We start from the raw sequence: 22840 nt of genomic DNA on the forward strand, positions 1-22840 counted from the left end.
GGGACAGACACAGAATTGTTACTGAGGGACACAGAATTGTTACTGAGGGACACAGAATTGTTACTCAGGGACAGACACAGAATTGTTACTCAGGGACAGACACATAATTGTTACTGAGGGACACAGAATTGTTACTGAGGGACACAGAATTGTTACTCAGGGACACAGAATTGTTACTCAGGGGCACAGAATTGTTACTCAGGGACAGACACAGAATTGTTACTGAGGGACACAGAATTGTTACTGAGGGACACAGAATTGTTACTGAGGGACACAGAATTGTTACTCAGGGACACAGAATTGTTACTCAGGGACAGACACAGAATTGTTACTGAGGGACACAGAATTGTTACTCAGGGACAGACACAGAATTGTTACTGAGGGACACAGAATTGTTACTGAGGGACACAGAATCGTTACTGAGGGACACAGAATCGTTACTCAGGGACACAGAATCGTTACTCAGGGACACAGAATTGTTACTGAGGGACACAGAATTGTTACTCAGGGACACAGAATTGTTACTCAGGGACAGACACAGAATTGTTACTGAGGGACACAGAATTGTTACTGAGGGACACAGAATTGTTACTCAGGGACAGACACAGAATTGTTACTGAGGGACACAGAATTGTTACTGAGGGACACGGAATTGTTACTGAGGGACACGGAATTGTTACTGAGGGACACGGAATTGTTACTGAGGGACACGGAATTGTTACTCAGGGACACAGAATTGTTACTCAGGGACACAGAATTGTTACTCAGGGACAGACACAGAATTGTTACTGAGGGACACAGAATTGTTACTGAGGGACACAGAATTGTTACTCAGGGACAAACACAGAATTGTTACTGAGGGACACAGAATTGTTACTGAGGGACAGACACAGAATTGTTACTGAGGGACAGACACAGAATTGTTACTGAGGGACACAGAATTGTTACTGAGGGACACAGAATTGTTACTGAGGGACACAGAATTGTTACTCAGGGACAGACACAGAATTGTTACTGAGGGACACAGAATTGTTACTCAAGAACAGACACAGAATTGTTACTGAGGGACACAGAATTGTTACTGAGGGACACAGAATTGTTACTCAGGGACACAGAATTGTTACTGAGGGACACAGAATTGTTACTCAGGGACACAGAATTGTTACTCAGGGACAGACACAGAATTGTTACTGAGGGACACAGAATTGTTACTCAGGGACAGACACAGAATTGTTACTGAGGGACACAGAATTGTTACTGAGGGACACAGAATTGTTACTCAGGGACACAGAATTGTTACTCAGGGACAGACACAGAATTGTTACTCAGGGACACAGAATTGTTACTGAGGGACACAGAATTGTTACTCAGGGACAGACACAGAATTGTTACTCAGGGACAGACACAGAATTGTTACTGAGGGACACAGAATTGTTACTGAGGGACACAGAATTGTTACTGAGGGACACAGAATTGTTACTCAGGGACACAGAATTGTTACTCAGGGACAGACACAGAATTGTTACTGAGGGACACAGAAATGTTACTCAGGGACAGACACAGAATTGTTACTGAGGGACACAGAATTGTTACTCAGGGACACAGAATTGTTACTCAGGGACAGACACAGAATTGTTACTGAGGGACACAGAATTGTTACTCAGGGACAGACACAGAATTGTTACCGAGGGACACAGAATTGTTACTGAGGGACACAGAATTGTTACTGAGGGACACAGAATTGTTACTCAATGACAGACACAGAATTGTTACTGAGGTACACAGAATTGTTACTGAGGGACACAGAATCGTTACTGAGGGACACAGAATCGTTACTCAGGGACACAGAATTGTTACTCAGGGACACAGAATTGTTACTGAGGGACACAGAATTGTTACTCAGGGACACAGAATTGTTACTCAGGGACACAGAATTGTTACTCAGGGACAGACACAGAATTGTTACTGAGGGACACAGAATTGTTACTCAGGGACAGACACAGAATTGTTACTGAGGGACACAGAATTGTTACTGAGGGACACAGAATTGTTACTGAGGGACACGGAATTGTTACTGAGGGACACGGAATTTTTACTGAGGGACACGGAATTGTTACTCAGGGACACAGAATTGTTACTCAGGGACACAGAATTGTTACTCAAGGACAGACACAGAATTGTTACTGAGGGACACAGAATTGTTACTGAGGGACACAGAATTGTTACTCAGGGACAGACACAGAATTGTTACTGAGGGACACAGAATTGTTACTGAGGGACACAGAATTGTTACTGAGGGACACAGAATTGTTACTCAGGGACAGACACAGAATTGTTACTGAGGGACACAGAATTGTTACTCAGGGACACAGAATTGTTACTGAGGGACACAGAATTGTTACTCAGGGACACAGAATTGTTACTCAGGGACAGACACAGAATTGTTACTGAGGGACACAGAATTGTTACTGAGGGACACAGAATTGTTACTCAGGGACAGACACAGAATTGTTACTGAGGGACACAGAATTGTTACTGAGGTACACAGAATTGTTACTGAGGGACACAGAATTGTTACTGAGGGACACAGAATTGTTACTCAGGGACACAGAATTGTTACTCAGGGACACAGAATTGTTACTCAGGGACAGACACAGAATTGTTACTGAGGGACACAGAATTGTTACTGAGGGACACAGAATTGTTACTCAGGGACAGACACAGAATTGTTACTGAGGGACACAGAATTGTTGAATTAAAGAGTATGTCAGACAACATGCAGAGGAGTGGCAGAGGAGGCAATGTTTTAGGAGCGAGCAGACGTGGCAGCAGAGGAAGGGGTCGAGGCAGCACTAGTCGCAGCCAGAGGCCAGTGCTCCCGGTGTCATCCAGCGGTCGTGTCTCCACCGACAACCCTGCCGTCATCGATTGGTTGGCTCGGTCGTCTTCCTCTTCCCAGGTCACCTCTGACACCTACAGCCAACGGTCGGTGGGTACGTCAGACACAACCGTTAGTTGGCATGGCCCGGGAGCAAGCCCACTGAAATCACGTGTCCTCGACCTGCCCCTGTCCTTTGGTGTTCCCTCACCAAGCGAAGTATCGCATGCTGTGGGCTCAGCCCCACTGTACAGTGAGGAAGAGCTAACAGAGGGCGGTCAGGAACGGGGGGAGACATCCGCCTCTTCAGCAGCCAGGCGAAGAAGTACTGGCGAGGAGAGTGGCTCGGTAGCCGGTCTAGAGACAGGTCTGTCTCCTGACCCACACGCAGCCGAGGGGGCTAGTAGTGAGGCGGAGACCCTAATTGATGATGATGAGGCTGATCGCACTTGGCAGCCTCGTCGTCATCAGGCTATTGCTTCCGCATCATCAGGAGAAGAGGGTGCCAGCTTGGCAGCGAGCAAAACAGTCGGTGGGTTGCCCAGGAGGCAGCAGGGTCGCAGCAGTGTCAGTGGAGGCAAACGGCCACGGAGTAGAGCACCAGCTCCACTGCAGCCTACCACCACGGCCAGTAGTGGTGCCGGTGTGCACGGAGGAAGTAGCAGTCAGCCAGTGAGGAGTAGCGGGGGCAAAGTTTCCTACTCGGCGGTGTGCCAATTTTTCGTCAAGCCGCCCGAGGAAGTAAACGTAGCCGTATGTCGACTATGTGGCCAGAAAGTGAAGCGTGGCCAGGGGGCCCATGTTGGGACTACAGCGTTGCGTCAGCATATGCAGCGTCGCCATTTGGTGGCCTGGGAAAACCGTGATAAAGATACGGCGGTTCTGCCTGCCTCCTCATGCTGCTGCCAGGTCCAGAGTGTCTCATGGGTCCCTGTACGGCCTCCCATTGCTGCTGTCTCCATCGCCACACTCTGCCATGTGCCACTTTCAGGTCTCCTCACACTGCTGGTGTGTTCCATTTTGTCATAGGGTGCTGGCAGATTACGGGCCTCCCATTGCTGCTGCCAGGCCCGTAATGTGCCATGGGCCCCTGTACCACCTGTACGGCCTCCCATTGCTGCTGTCTCCATCGCCACACTCTGCCATGTGCCACTTTCAGGTCTCTTCACACTGCTGGTGGGTTCCATTTTGTCATAGGGTGCTGTATGGCCTCCCATTGCTGCTACCAGGCCCGTAATCTGCCATGGGCCCCCGTACTGACTCCTCATGCTGCTGCCAGGCCCGTAATCTGTTATGGGCCCCTGTACCGCCTCCTCATGCTGCTGCCAGGTCCAGAGTGTGTCATGGGTCCCTGTACGGCCTCCCATTGCTGCTGTCTCCATCGCCACACTCTGCCATGTGCCACTTTCAGGTCTCCTCACACTGCTGGTCTGTTCCATTTTTGTCATAGGGTGCTGTATGGCCTCCCATTGCTGCTGCCTCCACCGCCACACTGTGGCTCCACACTCTGGTTTTGGCCCCGTGACTGCCCAAATGAGTGAAGTGTGCGGTGATTCTAAGATCGACGGCACTCATCTGCATGTCATACTGACTGACAGTATTATTTCTCTTCCCCAGCAGACTCCAAGGGCATTTAAATTAAAGGTACAGTGTTCTGCACTAATATAAAGGCTCTCTGAAGCCTAGAAACACCCTTTTATAAGTTAAATTCGCAGCGAATATATTCGCCTCGAATCGAATTTATTCCTCGAATTCGCCGAATCAGCCGAATCGAATTTTTGAATACTTCGCTCATCTCTAGTCATAATCATCACAATTATGACAAATCACGGCTTGAACTTTCTTGCTTTGCATGTAATGAGTCTATCTCATATATTAGTTTCACCTTTTAAGTTGCATTACTGAAATAAATGAACTTTTGCACCATATTCAAATTTTTAAAGTTTCACCTGTACTGTATATTAGGCAGAGTTAAGATGTATTTTGTTGAGCTGCATTATTCATGCTAGGAGTCTAGGAAGCGAGTCTATGCCAGGATGATTGAAGATCCAGGTATGTAACAAATATTTTGGAAGAGTGTGTCCACAAGTTTGTTCTGCTTTGAGGTGGCCTCATTAAGTGATTTTATTTGTGTTTGTCGTGGTTGGCTGGAAACCTGTTGGTATAACTGTATGAAAAGGCTTCTGTCTCTCCATATTATTCCTTGCTTGCTGTACCCTTTGCTTAGTTGTCCTGACTTCCACTGAGATCATATTTGCATTGCTGTTTTACTATGTGTAGGAAACCTTGTAGGTGAATGGAATCTCAGTGATTTACCATTTTTCCATCCAGTTTATGGCATTTAAGAATTATTAGAAGGTATTTACCTTTTTCCTTTCTACCATCCTTAATAGTAGTTGCAGTCTACATATGGTGTACCATATCAAAATTTTATATTGTTTTCAGTGACACACAGCTGTGGTAGTTAGATGTGAACATTGTTCACCCAGCCTTTTCTGTGGTCTTAGTTTGAGCTGAGTGTTTGTTTTTAAATATGGACAATTATAACTTGAGCTGTTATTTATTTATGGGTGTCTTTTCCCTGTTCTATTTCTGTTATTGTTATTATTACTATATGTGTGGATCTAAGTGTACATTTATTTGTGATGTGGTAGTATCTCCATGGGTTCATATGTATATGGAATATCATTCTGCTTGATTGGTTCCTAATGGCATCCCCACAGTCTGGACAAGTGTGACAAACTTCCATTTTTTTCCACCTCCCTTTGTATTCTTTGTTTTTGTAAGTATATTTTTACCCCCCCCCCTTCCTTTTTTTTTTATTCTTCCTTTAAGTTCATTCTCCCCCTCCTGTTGGTAAGAATACCTCTATTATGAAGGTTTATGAAGAATTGTGATTGTATATTTACCCATGCATATTTGTTTTATTTACTCTTTTATCCTCTAGAAACAAGAGAGTTACAGTAATATACAAGATATTAATATACACTATATTGCCAAAAGTATTGGGACACCTGCCTTTACACGCACATGAACTTTAATGGTATCCTAGTCTTAGTCCATAGGGTTCACTATTGAGTTGGCCCACCCTTTGCAGCTATAACCACTTCAACTCTTCTGGGAAGGCTGTCCACAAGGTTTAGGAGTGTATCTATGGGAATGTTTGACCATCCTTCCAGAAGCGCATTTCTGAGGTCAGGCACTGATGTCGGATGATAAGGTCTGGCTTGCAGTCTCCGCTCTGATTCATCCCAAAGGTGTTCTATCAGGCTGAGGTGCAGGCCAGTCAGATTCCTCCACCCCAAACTCGCTCATCCATGTCTTTATGGACCTTGCTTTGTGCACTGGTGTGCAGTCATGTTGGAACAGGAAGGTGCCAGCCCCAAACTGTTCCCACAAAGTTGAGAGCATGAAATTGTCCAAAATGTTTTGGTATGCTGACGCCTTAACAGTTCCCTTCACTGGAATTAAGGGGCCAAGCCCAACCCCTAAAAACATCCCCACATCATAAATATAAAGAGGATCCTTCTGCCCTTAAATGGAGTCCTAACCCTAAAGCTGCTGACACTAACCTTATACCCAATAAGTGTATGAACCAATAAATCCCACAGTGTAGCGCTAGCACAAAACTAAATAATAAATAGTGAATAATAAACAAATAAATACAATATTAGTGCACAATGATCAATCCCCCTGACATCCAGATCAGAGGGATCCACATATAAATAAATATACGAAAGTTGTAAATTAAGTGTAACACGTGAATTCCCTCTCATTGGGAAAACCAACTGCAAAACCATCTTGGTGATAATCCTCCAGTGGCTAGAATACCCCCTCACCTCCTTACATAGACCCCAAAGGGCCAGCTCGCTTTGGGGATCAACTTGGGGGATCAGGGTTCTGAGGAAGTCACCTCAGGGTTCTGAGGAAGTCACGTGCTAAACGTGATGCAATGCGTCGGTACACGGGGAGGAGCTTCCGGGAACGTGGTGACATCACTTCTGGCATGGGGGCCATATTGGAACACCTTTTCAGATACCCATGCAGTACACCCTTAGCATGTGGTAGACAAGCTGTTATATGAAGGATACAATGTGAGTGGGCATTTTTATTGATTTTTATGCTGGAATAAACAAGTTTACACTATGGAGGATCTCTGTTTGTGTTTCACTATGATCCTGGGAGATGCCTGCTGATAGCTGGTTGGAGGCTGGAGACGGATACCACCATTGAAGGGAAGCCTGGGAGGAGTCTGTCCTTGTAGGATCTGTTGATCCCCAAAGCGAGCTGGCCCTTTGGGGTCTATGTAAGGAGGTGAGGGGGTATTCTGGCCACTGGAGGATTATCACCTGTTGATCACCTACACATCACTATAACTGCATGAGAGTGAAGTTGGAGCACTACCATATGTGTTGTTGTTTTTGGGACTTTTTACAGTATTTGTTTGCAGTTGGTTTTGTACACTTATTAGTGGCATTTCACTTCTTTGTGTGTACGGATGACACTTCACTATGTGCACTGTATATATTCCCAATGAGAAGAAATTCACGTGTTACACTTAATTTATCAACTTTCATATATTTATTTATATGCTGATCCCTCTGATGTGGATGTCAGGGGGATTGATCCCCACATCATAATCTCTCCTCCACCAAACTTTACACATACACTGCATAATGCAGTCAGGCAAGTACCGGTCTCATGGCAACTGCTAAACTCAGAAAGGTCCATTGGATTTCCACAGTAATTCATCTCTCTAGAGAACATGTCTGCACTGCTCTAGAGTCCAGTGGCGACGTGATTTACAAAACTGTAACTGACGCTTTGTATTGCACTTGGTGATGTAAGGCTTGGATGCAGCTGCTCGGCCATGGAAACCCATTCCATAAAGCGCTCTACGCACTGTTGTTGTGCTAATGTGAAGACCACATGAACTTTGGAGGACTTTTGCTATTGACTCTGTAGACCGTTGGCGACTTCTAAGCACTGTACGCTTCAGCATGTGCTGACCTTGCTCTGTCATTTTATTTGTGTTGTTCCCAGTTGCTTCCACTTTGTTACAATACCACCAACAGTTGACCGTGGAATATTTAGTGGCAACGAAATTTCATGGATGATCAGGCTGCACAGGTGGAAACCTATCATGGTACCACGCTTGAATTCACTGAGCTCCTGAGAGCGACCCATTCTTTCACAAATGTTTGTAGAACCAGTCTGCATGCCTAGGTGCTTGATTTTCTACACTTGTGATCATGAAGGTGATTGGAACACCAGAATCCAATGATTTGGAGGGGTGACTCAATACTTTTGGCAATATAGTGTACTTTATCATATGGGAAAATGAGGTCCCTGAAGAAGAGGTTCTTTCACCGTGAAACGTGTTGACCATAAACCCATGGCATTAGTGGTCTGATGTAACAAAAGTCTTTTCATTGTGAATATTTATGTGATTTGTATGGATTGTAAACCCATGTAGATGGGTGTTTTACTAGGTTTTTGTAAATAAACATGTATGTTTTATATATTTGTAGTCCTTATTTATTAGTGGTGAGCCACCCTCGATCACCCACTGTCCTTTACTGTTTTGTGGTTCACATTTGGATTGGTGACCCACCAGTAAGTTTATTGATCCTGTCCACATTTACAGATATAACTTTTGATATTTGGATAACTTCTCCCCAGATCATCAGAGTAGAGGAGTACTGAAGCAGGGTGCTGTGATGTTTTTAGGAAGCTATGTACAACGCCATGCAATGCCAGCCCATCCCACCAGTCATAATCTGCCTGCATTGCCTAAAGAAACACAGAGACCCAGTGATGAGTCTTAATTAAGGTAGGTAATGAAAACAGAAAAGCTTTTTAACTGCTTCTGCCCCACCCTATAGCAGAAATGCTGCTACAGGGCAGCACGGGTATGCAAAATCACGTATATACTGTATATGTGATTTTACAGTTCTGGGTAGGAGGTGAGTGTGCCCTACCCACGCTGCCATTCGTGGCCTTGGTTGTCAATCACCGGGTCCCAACCAGTGATTCCACACTGGCACCCGCCGAGTATTACCGATGGGGGAGAAACCTAGGTATAAACCACATAGATCTCTCCCCTGTCAGCTTCTGCACACTGCTTTGTATGGCTCTGTATAGCAGAGACATACAAAGCAGTGTGCTTACTATGTAAAGCACAGACACAGCACATAGTAAAACAGCACAAGTTAATCCTTTGATCACCCTGCGTGTTAACCCCTTCTTGTCCAGTGACATTAGTACAGTGCCAGTGCTTTTTATTAGCACTGATCACTGTATTGGTGTCACTGGGGATGTCAGTGACACCAAGTCAGTTCCTCCCTAGTGTCAGAAATCCCTCTGCAGTCCCGATATGAGTTGCTGAGTGCTGCCATTAGTAATACAAAAAAAAAATACAGTATATATATCGCCATTTGTAAACTTTCATGGAAACCAATTAATTTACATGTATTTGGATTTTTTTTTTTTAGCAACGACATGTCGCAGAATACATTTTTTCCTAAATTTATGATGAAATTTGATTTTTTTTATTTTTTTACTGGACTTGTTTAAAAGCAAAAGTCAAAAATATAGTTTTTTTTTTCTGTCTTTTTTGTTTATAGTGCAAAAAATAAAAATGCACAGGCGATCAAATACCACCAAAAGAAAGCTCTATTTGTGGGAAAAAGGCCATAAATTTCAATTGGGTTTAGCGTTGCATGACCGCACAATTGTCAGTTACAGTAACGCAGTGCTGTATCGCAAAAAATTGCCTGGCCAGGAAGGGGGGTAAATCCTCTGGAGGACAAGTGGTTAAAAAAATATTAATTTCAACAATAAATGGAGTGGGGGTGGGGGGGGGGGGTGATGAATAAGGAAAGGCATAATGTAAGCTTAGTAACTTTATGTGTGTATAACTTACATGTTTGATGAATAGAGTGTAATATTTGTTATGCCCAGACATTCAAGAACTCCAACAATCCTAGAAAGGAATACAAAATTAGCATAGCCACAAGTTATGCCGCAAAGGAAGATAAAATGAGAGGTTTTAAAGACCAAAATGTTTTAATGTACACACTAAAATACAGCTATACAGCCAGGTTCTATACTTAATTTAGTCCTTATTCAACAATGTTGCCCTGACATGTTTCTGTTCAGCTCTTCTTTATCCATGCATGATCCAACCCTATTCATTGCTCTGGGTAGTCTTACTCGTGGCAACCTCCACCTGTTGCTCAGAGTATGGCTCTCCCTATAGAAATGAACAAGCTGTCTGAAATGAAGAGAAGCTGACAGGGACCATGTCATGGTAAGCTCAGGACTGAAGATAAGTATAATCCCAAACATCCTGCATTCAAAAGGGTGGGGGCTTTATTAACCACTTGCTGTGGGTATATTAATGATTGGACAGCTCACACTTTAATATGGCCTCCACACTGTTTATGTGTGCCATCCAGAGCATGCAGCAGTATGCTCTGTGATTACTGCACCCATCAGACTTTGCAACAGTGTCCTCCATCCCTGCCACAGTGCACAATGTCACCAGACCAGTGCCCCTAATCAATGTAACACCATTCAGAGTGTAGCCATAGCAGTGCGGCCAGCAACACTTGCTCACCACGAGAGCAGTGCAGCCAGCAATACTGTTCCTGATTACTTTCACACCAGCACCAGTGTTGCCAGACCAGTGTAAGCTGGTAAAAGTGTTTCTGATCGCTGCCACACCAGTCTCAGTGTCACCAGATCAGTGTAAGTCAGCAACAATGTTTCCATTTGCCACCACACCAGTGTCACCAGACCAGTGTGGCTGGCATAAGTGTATCTAATTACTGCCACATCAGTCCAGACCAGTGCAGCCAACAACAGTGTTCCTGATTGCTTCCACCCCAGTCACAGTGTCACCAGACTAGTGCAGCTGTCAGGACCTGGATCACCTGTTGGTGGCACTGGGGTTCCCAGAGCTGAAGAGCATTGCTCCCATGGCCACCAGTAGATGTCTCCCAGTAGCCAGCAGATTCCAGTAATTAGGGTTCACCTGATGCTAGCTGTTGGGAAGGTGTATAATCCCTCCCTTGACTTTCATAAGTGCATCAGTGTTCTGCCAGTGAGCCTCTTTCCTGTGTCTCGTACCTAGTACACTGTATCCAGTATCCTGGATCGTGTTATCCCATCTCTGTACCCCTTGTTACTAACCTGGGTATGCCCTATTTTAGTGATCTTTCCTCCATTTGTCATTTGTACATAGTATGTCATAGTTAGGCTGCTTGTTTGGTTACTTGTTTTTCTGCCACATTTATATTTCACTTTTGCTTTGTCTAGGTCTGTTGGTATTGGATGGGTGGTGTTTGTATTAATAGACTTTACCTAAATCAATAGGTCTTTTTCCAGCTTCCATAAGTTTAGCCAACTGATCTAGTCATCCCTGTTGTCACTGGATACCTGCATTTGTTATCTCTTACGGCAGCCAGCAATTGTGGTAAGGATCACAGATACACCCGTCCCAGTGTCACAAGACCAGTGCAGCCATCAACAGCATTCTCTGATTATTGCCCCGCTGGTCTCAGTTTCACAAGACCAGTGTAAGCCAGTAACAGTGTTCCTAATAGCTACCACCTCAGTCCCAGTGTTGCCATACCAGTACAGCCCTTAGTGTTTCTGATTACTAGCCACACCAGTCCCAGTGTCACCATACCTGTGTAAGCCAGCAACAGTGTTCTTGATTGCTGCCATACCAAGGAAGTGTCACCAGACCGGCGCAGCCAGCAACGGTGTTCCTGATCACCTCCACACCAGTGCAGTGTCGCCTCTGCCTTTATTGACCTTGGTCTGTTTATTGACCACATTTCTGTCTGCTGCCTGGAATAATCTTTTGCCTGTGTGCTGATCACATATCTGCCTGACACATCTACATGTTTCACTGACTACATTTCTTGCAAGACTCCAGACTCCAGACTCCAGTCCCAGCCTTTCTCTGTAAGCAAGCATTACAGTACACTGCTTTTAATACGTCGGTTGAGTTTTGTGATAAATATCAGTCCAAACATTGGAAAAGTCCCACATATGTGGTATCCTCCTTCTCAGGAGGAGTAGCAAAATGTGTTAAGGGGTATGATTCTAAGAATGACCACACATTTTGTTAGATATATCTTCTTTTTTTACAACTTTGTGTTAAAAATAAATTTTAATCTTTCTGCATTTTCTAAAAATGTGTGGCAAAAATGTAATCTCCAAGAGACTTACCATGCCGCTTAAAAAATACCTTGAGGTGTCTGTTTTTCAAAATGTGGTCATTTTGTGGATGTTTCTCCTGTTCCAATATCCCAGGGCCTCCAAACATGTAGTACTTAGTCAGGGAATTAGATGCCTAGTTTTAGCCCCTTAAAAGCCTGAAAGTGCTCCTTGGATTGTGGGCCCCTCTGTGTGGCTAGGCTGCAAAATATGTTGTATCCCCATACTCAGGAGGAAAAGTGAAGAGTGTTTTGGGGTGTAATTCTATGTTTGCCCATTTTGTATGCAATAAATATCTTAATAATTGACAGCTGTGTATAAAAAGGAGGTTTAACATGCTGGCCTTCAAATGGTTAAAGAATACCTTCACCAAAAGTGAAATTGTCCTTACTAAACAAATAGTTTTGGTTTGACTGCAGGTGTATGTGAGTTAGATTTCTATTCTCTGTACATTTGCATGACTTAATTTATAACTCTCTGCAATTGGCATATTTTAAATATTTAAATCAATAAAATTATTCTCTTGTACATCTTTTATGTGTGCAAATGCACATTCCTATACAATCTAAGTTAAAGATATCCCGAACATTACACAGGGGCCCATATAATTGTCTTGGGTGCATGATGTGATAATTTCATAGCCAGTCCCATCAAATGTATCACCCTCTACTTTCAGACACTAGTGTTCCAGTAACCTTTTATCAAATCTGAATAATCAGACTCTAACCCTATGCAGCCCCTCATCAGTCATCAAATAAGATGGATTCATTTATGATGTGTATACTGCCCCAAATCTGTCAGTCACTTATGCCTGTAGGGGTACCTGTCGGCCCTTTGCACTAATGACTGAAATGCCCTTATATTATACTTTGATTTTTTTTTTTCTTTTGGTTTGCCCGTACTTATATGAATAGGGATTGTAGATTTTTCTTTTTTTTATAATGTCATTTGATCAAATTTCACATATTATTCTAGAGATGCTTGAAGTAATGCTGTTCTACTATAAACATTTTTCATTGATTCACCTTGTGGAAACATATTGCCATGCTTTTTTTACTAGGTAAAATTGAGGAAAGGTGGCCTATTATTTCTCATAAAAGCTTTTCAAGAAACCCTGGCACCTGAAGACAGAATAACTGTTAAAATGATTTTCACATAAGCACTTGTGTCTCAGCTTACAGTGTGTAGCACACCCTTGTTCTGTTATAGTGATAATAACATTTCCATTGATCTCCAGTTACAATAAACACATGGCACCAATCCAGATATCTGTGAAATGAATCCTACTGTCCTAGCTTTTAAAACGTATCTTTTGCTGCTTTATCATAGGTGTCAATTAAACATGCTCTGTCCTTCATATCTGAAATTTCGATGCTGTCTGTAGAGGCATAACGCTAAACTTTTATGGTTTATAGATAATTGTCTAACAAATAAATACTCCTAAACTGATTTGTTGAAACACTGGTCCTAGAGATATTTTAATGCTTTAAACTGTCCACGTGCATACACATTTGTGAAATCAGTCATGCGTGCTTGTTTGTTGGTAGCTGTATAAATGTAGACGGATGCCATGAAGAATTTTCTTTTACTCTACTAGCACAAAGAGGAGTGTTAATGTGCAAACTGAAGTTACTGCAGTCAAAACAGTGAAAATGTCATTCTATTCAGTAACATTTGGCATTTTTATACCTTTTTGATATCACATTTTCTAGCTTTTCACATCTTCTCAGGTCAGAAAAAAAAGAAAGCTCACTCACCAATTTGCATTAGAAGCTTTCAGTCAGCACCATTAGAAAGAGTAGGTGGGTACAGTTGCAACATTTTCCAGAATGAAAGTCACATAAAGCCAAACTCCAAACTCCCATTTTCTGGGCAAAAAAATTGGTGCCTGGAGTTGGGCATTCACTGTGTATTAGCTACTCCTCTACTACAAGGAAAAGAGGTAATTGTGTTATGTGGCTATATTTAGTGATTTGTACATTACATAAATCAATACATTGGTGTGAGAGGCTTTGTGATGCTTGATATTTTGATATATAACCTTTCATAGGTTTTGTTAGTTTGTTCAACCAGTTCTACATTTGGCTATACCCTAAAAGACAACACAGCCAGGCTGGTGACCTTCCATTTTTCTGCTGAATTTAAACAATACAGCTGGGTGTCCAGCATTTGATTGGACAACAAGAGCATCAGAAAACAAAACCATTGTTCTTCTCTTTCCTTCTGCCAGCATGTTTCTAGTCTGATAGGCTTAGTACATGCCTCTCAACTTTATGGTGAGAAAGAGGAAAATCTCCTAATACAAAGTGTAATGCTTTCAGAGTCTTTCAGAGGCTCCTCTCCTGTACAGAAATTGCTTATTTTGATTTCACAGCATACTGTGAGCTTCATACAGTGTGCATTAGTAGATACAGCAAGTCATATAGAGCTCACCTTATTTTCTGCAATGGAGGACATCTGGCATCATCTGGCCATTTCCTCCCCAACTTCTTCTGAGGTACAAAAAATGCCAGCATGCCTATCAAAGAGCTATATTGGAAGACATAGAGGAAAGGATATGTTGAAACAACATCCACCTTTTGAGGTTTCCAGGTGGCTGAAGGACATATTCAGAATCCACATTCACCTACAAAACTGTCCAAGATATTTGCACTAGCACATGTACATCATATTCCACCTATGCTACCTCCATTGGTGCTCCACTGAGACATCTCATTTTTAATAGTCTTCACTTCAAAGATAGAGATGGTATACTGAAAGCTGCTTGCCCAATTTCAGGATTGAAATTTAATGACAATACAATTTTGGTCTACCTGCACTTTTCAACTGCCACACAGACAACCTAAATACAGTGTGTTGTGGATAAAGGTAAATTCCACTTTTTCTCCACTCCAGCTAAAGCAAATCTATGGCTGAAACATAGGGGTGTAGGATTAATGTGTGTGTGATTAATAATGTGGGATTGTGACTGATGCTGCTCTTTTTCTCTACAATAAAAATGCCATTTGATATATGCCAATATGACAGTTCCAGGATGACTGTTAGGCTGTGTTCCTCTCTTGCCTCACTTATTTCTAAGCATGCAATAGACTCACTGCTGACCCCAGTTTTGACCAATTACAGAGCCTGATAGAGCCATTGGCATACATAGCACAGGTGGCATCCAGGGCCTGTCATTTTTGTACCACCCTCCCCCCAAACAATGGTAAGCAGAAATAAAGCAGATTTGTGGGTGTGGTCAAGTATGTTAACAGTGGGAGGGGCTTAAAAGAGCATAGTTAAATAAAACCTGAGCCTACACCCCCTATACTCAGCAAACCTTTTCCACGGTCCTTTTATCCAAAAACTATGCTATATTAATTTTTCTACAAGCAAGAGTATAAAGTCTTGTTTACACTAGCATTTCTGTCTGAAAAGCTATTGATTTTTGGATCACTTTTCAGGGAGAATTTGACAGGCTTTGAGGAAGCATTGTATGGCCTTCTCACAGCCTGCTTTAACCCCTTGAATCCCTAACTGGCACAACAGAACTGAGCAGAGCACCCCAATTCAGGGGGTAGAAATGTGGCTCAAGGTGGTGCAAGAAATGATAAAAGCTAATTGGTTGCTGCTCCAGATTCTGACTGATCCAGTTCTGATACATAATTCTAAGAGTCTACAGTCTAGGGGCCAGGAGTGCATAATATACAGGACATTATATAGAGTAAAGCCAGAGTTACTCCTTATTCCTAGTACAAATCATCCCCGATCAATATCCCCCAGTACATATTTACCCTAACATCCCTAAATACCCCCTCCCAGCACAAACTGACTTTTAAAGCACAGATTTACCTGGTCAGTACAGACCCCTCAGCACAGACTGACACCCTCTCAGCACAATCCAACCCCTCAGCACAAACTGTCCCCCCTTCCAAAGTACATACACCTCAGCACAGAATAACACTCCTCAGCACAGACTGACCCACACTGTATAGACTGATACTCTCAGCACAGACTGACACTCCCCAGCACAAAACAAACTCCCCCAGCACAGACATACCCAACACAGACTGACCCCCAGCACAGACCTTCCCAGCACAGACTAACTCCCCAATATGGATCCCTCTCTACAGACTGACCGCCTAGAGCACAGACTAACCCCCTCAAACAGACCACAGCACCCCCAGTGACTCTGCATTGGGTGTGAACCACTCCCCCCTTAGCACATCACTGGATAGAACCTAGTTCATAAATAGCTATAAGACAGAATAACCACATCAGCATATTGAATTATGCAAAGTTGTATTTATTTATTTAGGGATAGTTTTATTACGTACAAGGAAAAACTACATTATGATGATCAGTATGATGAAAACAAGGGACACTTTATCACATTTAGCACATAAGATGTGGTTTGATTAGACCAATGTACAACTACGCTGCTCAAAAAAATTAAAGGAGCACTTTTTAATCAGAGTATAGCATCAGGTCAGTTAAACTCCTGGGATATTGATCTGGTCATTTAAGTAGCAGAGTGGATTGTTTATCAGTTTCAGCTGCTTTGGTGTTAATGAAATTAATAGGTGCATTAGATGGGCAACAATGAGATGATCCCCAAAACCGGAATGGTTTTACAGGTGGAAGCCACGGACATTTTTTTCCTACTCATCTTTTCTGACTCTTTTTCACTAGTTTTGCATTTGGCTAGGGTCAGTGTCACTACTGGCAGCATGAGGCGATACCTGCACCCTACAGAGGTTGTACAGGCAGTCCAGCTCCTCCAGGATGGCACATCAATACATGCCATTGCCAGAAGGTTTCCTGTGTCTCCCAGCACAGTCTCAAGGGCATGGAAGAGATTACAGAAGACAGGCAGTTACTCTAGGAGAGCTGTACATGGCTGTAGAAAAACCTTAACACATCAGCAGGACCAGTATCTGCTCCTTTGTGCAAGGAGGAAAAGGATGAGCACTGCCAAAGCCCTACAAAATGACCTCCAGCAAGCCACTGGTATGAATGTCTCTGACCAAACAATCAGAAACAAACTTCATGAGGGTGGCCTGAGGGCTCGACGTCCTCTAGAGGGCCCTGTGCTCACTGCCCGACACCATAGAGCTTGATTGGCATTTGCCATTGAAGACCAGAATTGGTAGGTCCACCAGTGGCGCCCTGTGCTTTTCACAGATGAGAACAGGTTCACCCTGAGCACATGTGAGAGACGTGAAAGTGTCTGGAGAAGCTGTGGAGAACGTTATGCTGCCTGTAACATCTTTCAGAATGACCATTTTGGTGGTGGGTCAATGATGGTCTGGGAAGGCATATCCATGGAGGGACACACAGACCTCTATAGGATAGACAATGGCACCCTGACTACCATTAGATTTCAGGATGAAATCCTTGGACCCATTGTCAGACCCTACGCTGGTGCAGTGGGTCCTGGGTTCCTCCTGGTGCACGACAATGCCCGGCCTCATTTGGCAAGAGTATGCAGGCAGTTCTTGGAGGATAAAGGAATTGATACCGTTGAATGATTCCCACTCTTGCCTGACCTAAATCCAATAGAACACCTCTGGGATATCATGTTTTGGTTCATCTGATGCTGCCAGGTTGCACCTTAGACTGTCCAGGAGCTCAATGATGCCCTGGTCCAGATCTGGAAGGAAATACCCCAGGACACCATTCGTCGTCTCAATAAGAGCATGCCCCAACATTGTCAGACATGCAAACAAGCACGTGGGGGCAATACAAACTACTGAGTAACATTTTGAGTTGCTTCAATAAAATTTCAGCAAAATGGACTAGTCTGCTGCATCACTTTTTCACTTTGATTTTTGGGGTATCTTTAAATTCAGTCTTCTGTAGGTTGATCATTTTCATTTCCATTAATCAATGGGGCATCTTTATGTTCCTAACACATTACCCAGTCCATATCAGTATAGAGATCCAGCATGTTATTTTTCCCCATTGAGATCTAATGTGTTTTCAAAGTCATCCATTAATTTTTTTGAGCAGTGCATATCAAAAGTATTCAGATTGAAAGCTTCCATAATGCAACCTTGTATGTCTGCTTTATCAACCAGATATTTGTTTCCAAGATCTTACACTGGTAATCTCATATTTATTTGGCATACCTACTAGCATGCCATTTTTTAAATTTTAATTCTTTAATAGTATTTGACAAGAAAAGAAGGAGAGCAATATCGTATTGTGCAGTAGGCTGAAAAAGAAAGACAATAAATATAGTTAAAAGCTATTGAAACAAAAATTCATGTTGTGCTTAAGCCCAACATGCAGGCAACTCTCTTTTTCCTTTTTCCAACTCCTGTGTCCTGGGAAGGATCCTATTCAGAAATACTGATATGCTTGGCACATATTTAATTGATTTCTATAAGTTATGAGCCATTAACACATTTGTTTATATATGGTAGACATTTAGGTAACTCTGTACACAATTCAAAATATCTAGAAGAGGTCATGTTGCATAGCAACTTGGTTCTTCCTTTTGGTTCATCATACCTAAAGATATAGTACATTGGTTTACGGTCAGGTTTTTTGTTTTTGTTTTACTTTTTTTATGATGAGTCACTCCTCTGCCTCAGTTATGATTTTTTTTAAATTTGAAATTAAGCTTTGGTGTTCTGTTAACATGAGGATATTTTTAGCATTGCAAGTACAATAAGACTTGGAAAATAAAGGTATATTCTTTTTGTTTGCATATGGGCAAAAATAATGTTTTTAATAACAATAAAAAATCACTATGTATAAAAAATAGTGCATTTATAATTCAACTTTTTTTTTTTTTGATTGAGGGTGCTCAGTGTTTAGAATGTACATGACTAATGCTGACACTGGCTAACAGACCTATAAATAGACAATGATAAAGGCAGAAATGCCCTTACTCACAGCTGCTTCTAGGAAATTTTCCAAGTAAAACTTAACCTTTACCCTGACCCCCCAAACCCACATCATTTTTTTTTTTTATATTGAGTTTCAATTTAGTTTACTGACCTTTAAACATAGATTGCATTAAATCAGAAGTTAGTTTTCCATAAGTTGTCATGGCAATTAAGACTTTGAGATGTAATAATTGTTGTATATAATGACTAGCAGCTACTAAAAATCTTAGTTAAGTGTTTGTCTTATATCCTCCAGGATGTCCTTTCTTTAGTGAAAGTGAAGAGTTTCTAAAAGTATGAACTAATATTTTCAGTTTTAAATTGGCACAGTTCCTCCACTTCTGTAGATGCAGGTACGATTTAAATCAGTTTACTGAATTAATCACCCCCCCTTCTCTATTCTATGGGTATTAATGTGTTTTGTTGGGATTCCAGGTGTCATCAGGTTTGAAAACCAGTTACCGTTTTGCACTGTTCTTGAGGCTGAAAAGTATATGGCTAGCAGTGGTAACAGCAGGGGTGGACTGACAACACATGGGGCCCCCGGGCAATAGGGGATCATGGGGCCCCTGTGTCCTTGCCCAAACTCAAAAAAGCCTATGAAAAAGGTACCAGGGGCATCTCATGGGGCCCCCTACTGACCCTGGGCCCATGGGCAGTGCTGAGTTTCCAAATGGTCAGTCCGCCCATGGGTAACAGGGTTGCCACCTTTTAGTTACATCGTTGAAAAGGTTGAATAAAGACACCAGTCCATCTAGTTCAACCTGTGTGAGTGTGGGTGCTCATGTCACAAACCCAAATCCCATATCCTTGTATATTGTGACCACTAAGATGCCCGTCCAAGAGTCTTTTGAAACGATCTATACTTCCCGGTGACACCTCCAATTGTGGAAGTGAGTTCCACATCCTTACAGCCCTGACAATGAAATACACCCTACACTGTTTAAGGCTAAACCGCTTTTCCTCCAATTTCATTGAGTGGCTCTGTGTCTTTTTATACTCCCTGAGACTGTATAGTTTATTCCTTATGCTAGAATCACCACTGAGGTATTTGTATATCGATATCATATCTCCTCTCAAGCGTCTCTTTTCCAGGGAAATCAAGTTTAATATTTGTAGTTGTTCCTCGTAACTGAGGTCTCCTTATTAACTGTGTTGCCCTTCCCTGGACTCTCTGCAGTTCTAGCACATCCTTTCTGAGGACTGGTAACCGGAACTGGATGGCATACTCCAGATGTGGCCGAACCAGAGTTATAGTTTTATCTCTGGAGTAAATACCTTTTTTTATGTATGCTAAAATGCTACCAACTTTGCTTGCTACAGCTTGGAATTGCATGCCATGACTGAGTCTGTCATCTATTAAGACCCCAGATCTTATTCCATCCTGGATTTCCCCAGAGGTTCGTCCCTTAGCAAGTAACTTGTGTTAGTTTTTTTAGCTCCCAAGTGTATTACTTTACATTTTTCAATATTAAACCACATTTGCCATGTATTTGCCTACTCTTTCATTTTATTGAGGTATTCTTGTAAAGTTTCTATGTCCTGCTGTGAAGTTATTTCCCTGCTTAGCTTTGTATCATCAGCAAACACTGAGATTGAGCTATTTATACCAACCTCTATATTATTTATGTACAAATTACATAGAATTGGTCCCCGGACAGTGCCCTGGGTTACCCTACCTACCACTCCAGACTAGTCTGAATACATGTTATTTATCACCACCTTTTGGATGCACCCCAGTAACCAGTTTTCTATCAATGTACAAACCCTATGGTCCATGCCTACAGTTCTCAGTTTGTAAAATTTTGTGCAACAAGATACTTGCCACAGCAGGCATGGCTTGTTTATAAGGGGCTTGTTCCTATCAGGATTTCTTATTCACAGCCATGTATCATATCAGCAACTTGAGTGCAGTTAGAAATGAACTGGAAATTTTTTGAATAAAATTAGCCCTTAATTAATCAAGCTAAAAGAATATTACATCCACATATCCTCAGAAAGAGCTACAGATCACAGATTTATATTTTAATAACACGTGCTAAATATTCATGTTACTTGAAGAGCTACTTTGCAGTTTCATACCATTGTTTCTTAGGACTGTACAAATAGGCTTACATTTTAGTTTGCAAATGTTTAACAGTTGCCAATACTTAAAGTGTGATTGCTTACATTTCATTAGTTAAATAGTGCATGCATATTAATGATGTTATAGTATCCTGTTGCTTTGTCCTACATAAAGTGACTCTTTGTAAAATGATCTATGTATGAACTGGTATTTAAAGGATAAGCTCACTTTTCAGAGCATGTTACACATTACACCCATAATTTGCATAGAAGGTGCAACATGCTGCAGATCTGCCCCCTGCACTAGGGCTCTGCCCACACTGCCGCTTCATTCATTCACAGCGATCTCTGAGTGAGAGAACTACAAATAGACAATGGCTGATGGCTTGTTGTTCTCAATGAGCTGTGAGGGTGCTGATGAGTGCTTTCATACTGCATTCACAAGCCCTGCAGCTTGTAAACAGTCAGCCCGTATCGGAGGTGTGGGCTGAAAACTGCAGGGCTTGTCTGCAGGAACCTGACATTGCACCCATGATCCACTGATTATGGGTGAAATACTTTGCAGGCTTCTGAGGGAAAAACAATATATGTTTTTTTTTTCTGCAAAAATATATGCATTTATTATTTTTTTCCTAAAAGGTTAACTTAGCCTTTAACCTCTGGATTAGATTTACTGTGCAATACTTGAAAAAAATGAGAGTTCCTTGCTCTATTGGGAAAGGGAACAATCAGTTCTGGAAGCATGGCAGGATGATAGGTGTTCTTGTTTGATTTCTCACCTCTCCAACCTCTCATTAATTTATGCAACATTTTTTTGTCGGGATAAGAATTGGAAAGTCATTTATGTGTATGTGTGAAGAGAGGGACCACTGACCTATAGCTGATTCAGGCAGCATGGACACCAATAGCATTCTTCAATGGGATCCCAAGCAGGTGGAAATGGGAGAAGCCAATCTATTCTGTAGAATGGATGGTGCAACAGATGTATGATTATGCTTTCCTGTTCTACTACCTAGATGATTATCTCTCTGATGGTGCTTTAAGAGGTTCACTTTGCCATCATCAGCTGACACTTTTTAAAGAAGTATATAAAGAATTCGGGGGTAACATGGGCTATGGAATAGGTGAACCTATTCCTTCTTGAAGGTATTGAAATCAATGCCTTTTATAGATTCTTAACCATGGCATTGAAAGGGAACAAGTCATCTCACCATTATGTCTGTTTACTCAGCTTATGTGTGATGATCTGGAAGTCTTTGTATCGTTCTTAACGGAATATAGTATTAAATCCTGTTTATTGTCTGAACAAATGGCTGATTGACCCTCATATTTTTCATGGTGAGTGATGTGCAGAACCATGGCTGGCATCCTCTGTCCTTTCTGAATTTATTTTTCACCTTACCTTCTTGGCACTCTTTCTCGTTATTTTTGCTCATAAATTAGGGAAGAGAAGCTGTGGAATTGGTGTGTTCAATCCTTTTAGTGTATAATATGAATGGGATTCCTGAGATTAACTGCCTATCTTCCATTTACCTGTTCTGTTTATGTTTACTTTTGTTGTTCAAGGCTAAACATGTTTCTAGGGAAGCTATTGTTATTGCTGATGCCCTTTCTATTTCCATTGGGAGCCCTTGGTACTTAAAGTAGCAAGAAAGGGTCATGCATGTCTGCAATTAGACTAGGTGAGCAAGGACAAAAGTGTTAATAATGCATGATTACATTTTATTCAGAAATTAGTATATAAATATTCAACACGTTTCAGCTGTCCAAAGAGCTACCCAAAACTTGTTAC

Source organism: Staurois parvus, unplaced genomic scaffold (genome assembly GCF_062004578.1).
Source record: "Staurois parvus isolate SC_StPar_1 unplaced genomic scaffold, SC_StPar_1.0 ptg000007l, whole genome shotgun sequence".
Classification (NCBI taxonomy): Eukaryota; Metazoa; Chordata; class Amphibia; order Anura; family Ranidae; genus Staurois; species Staurois parvus.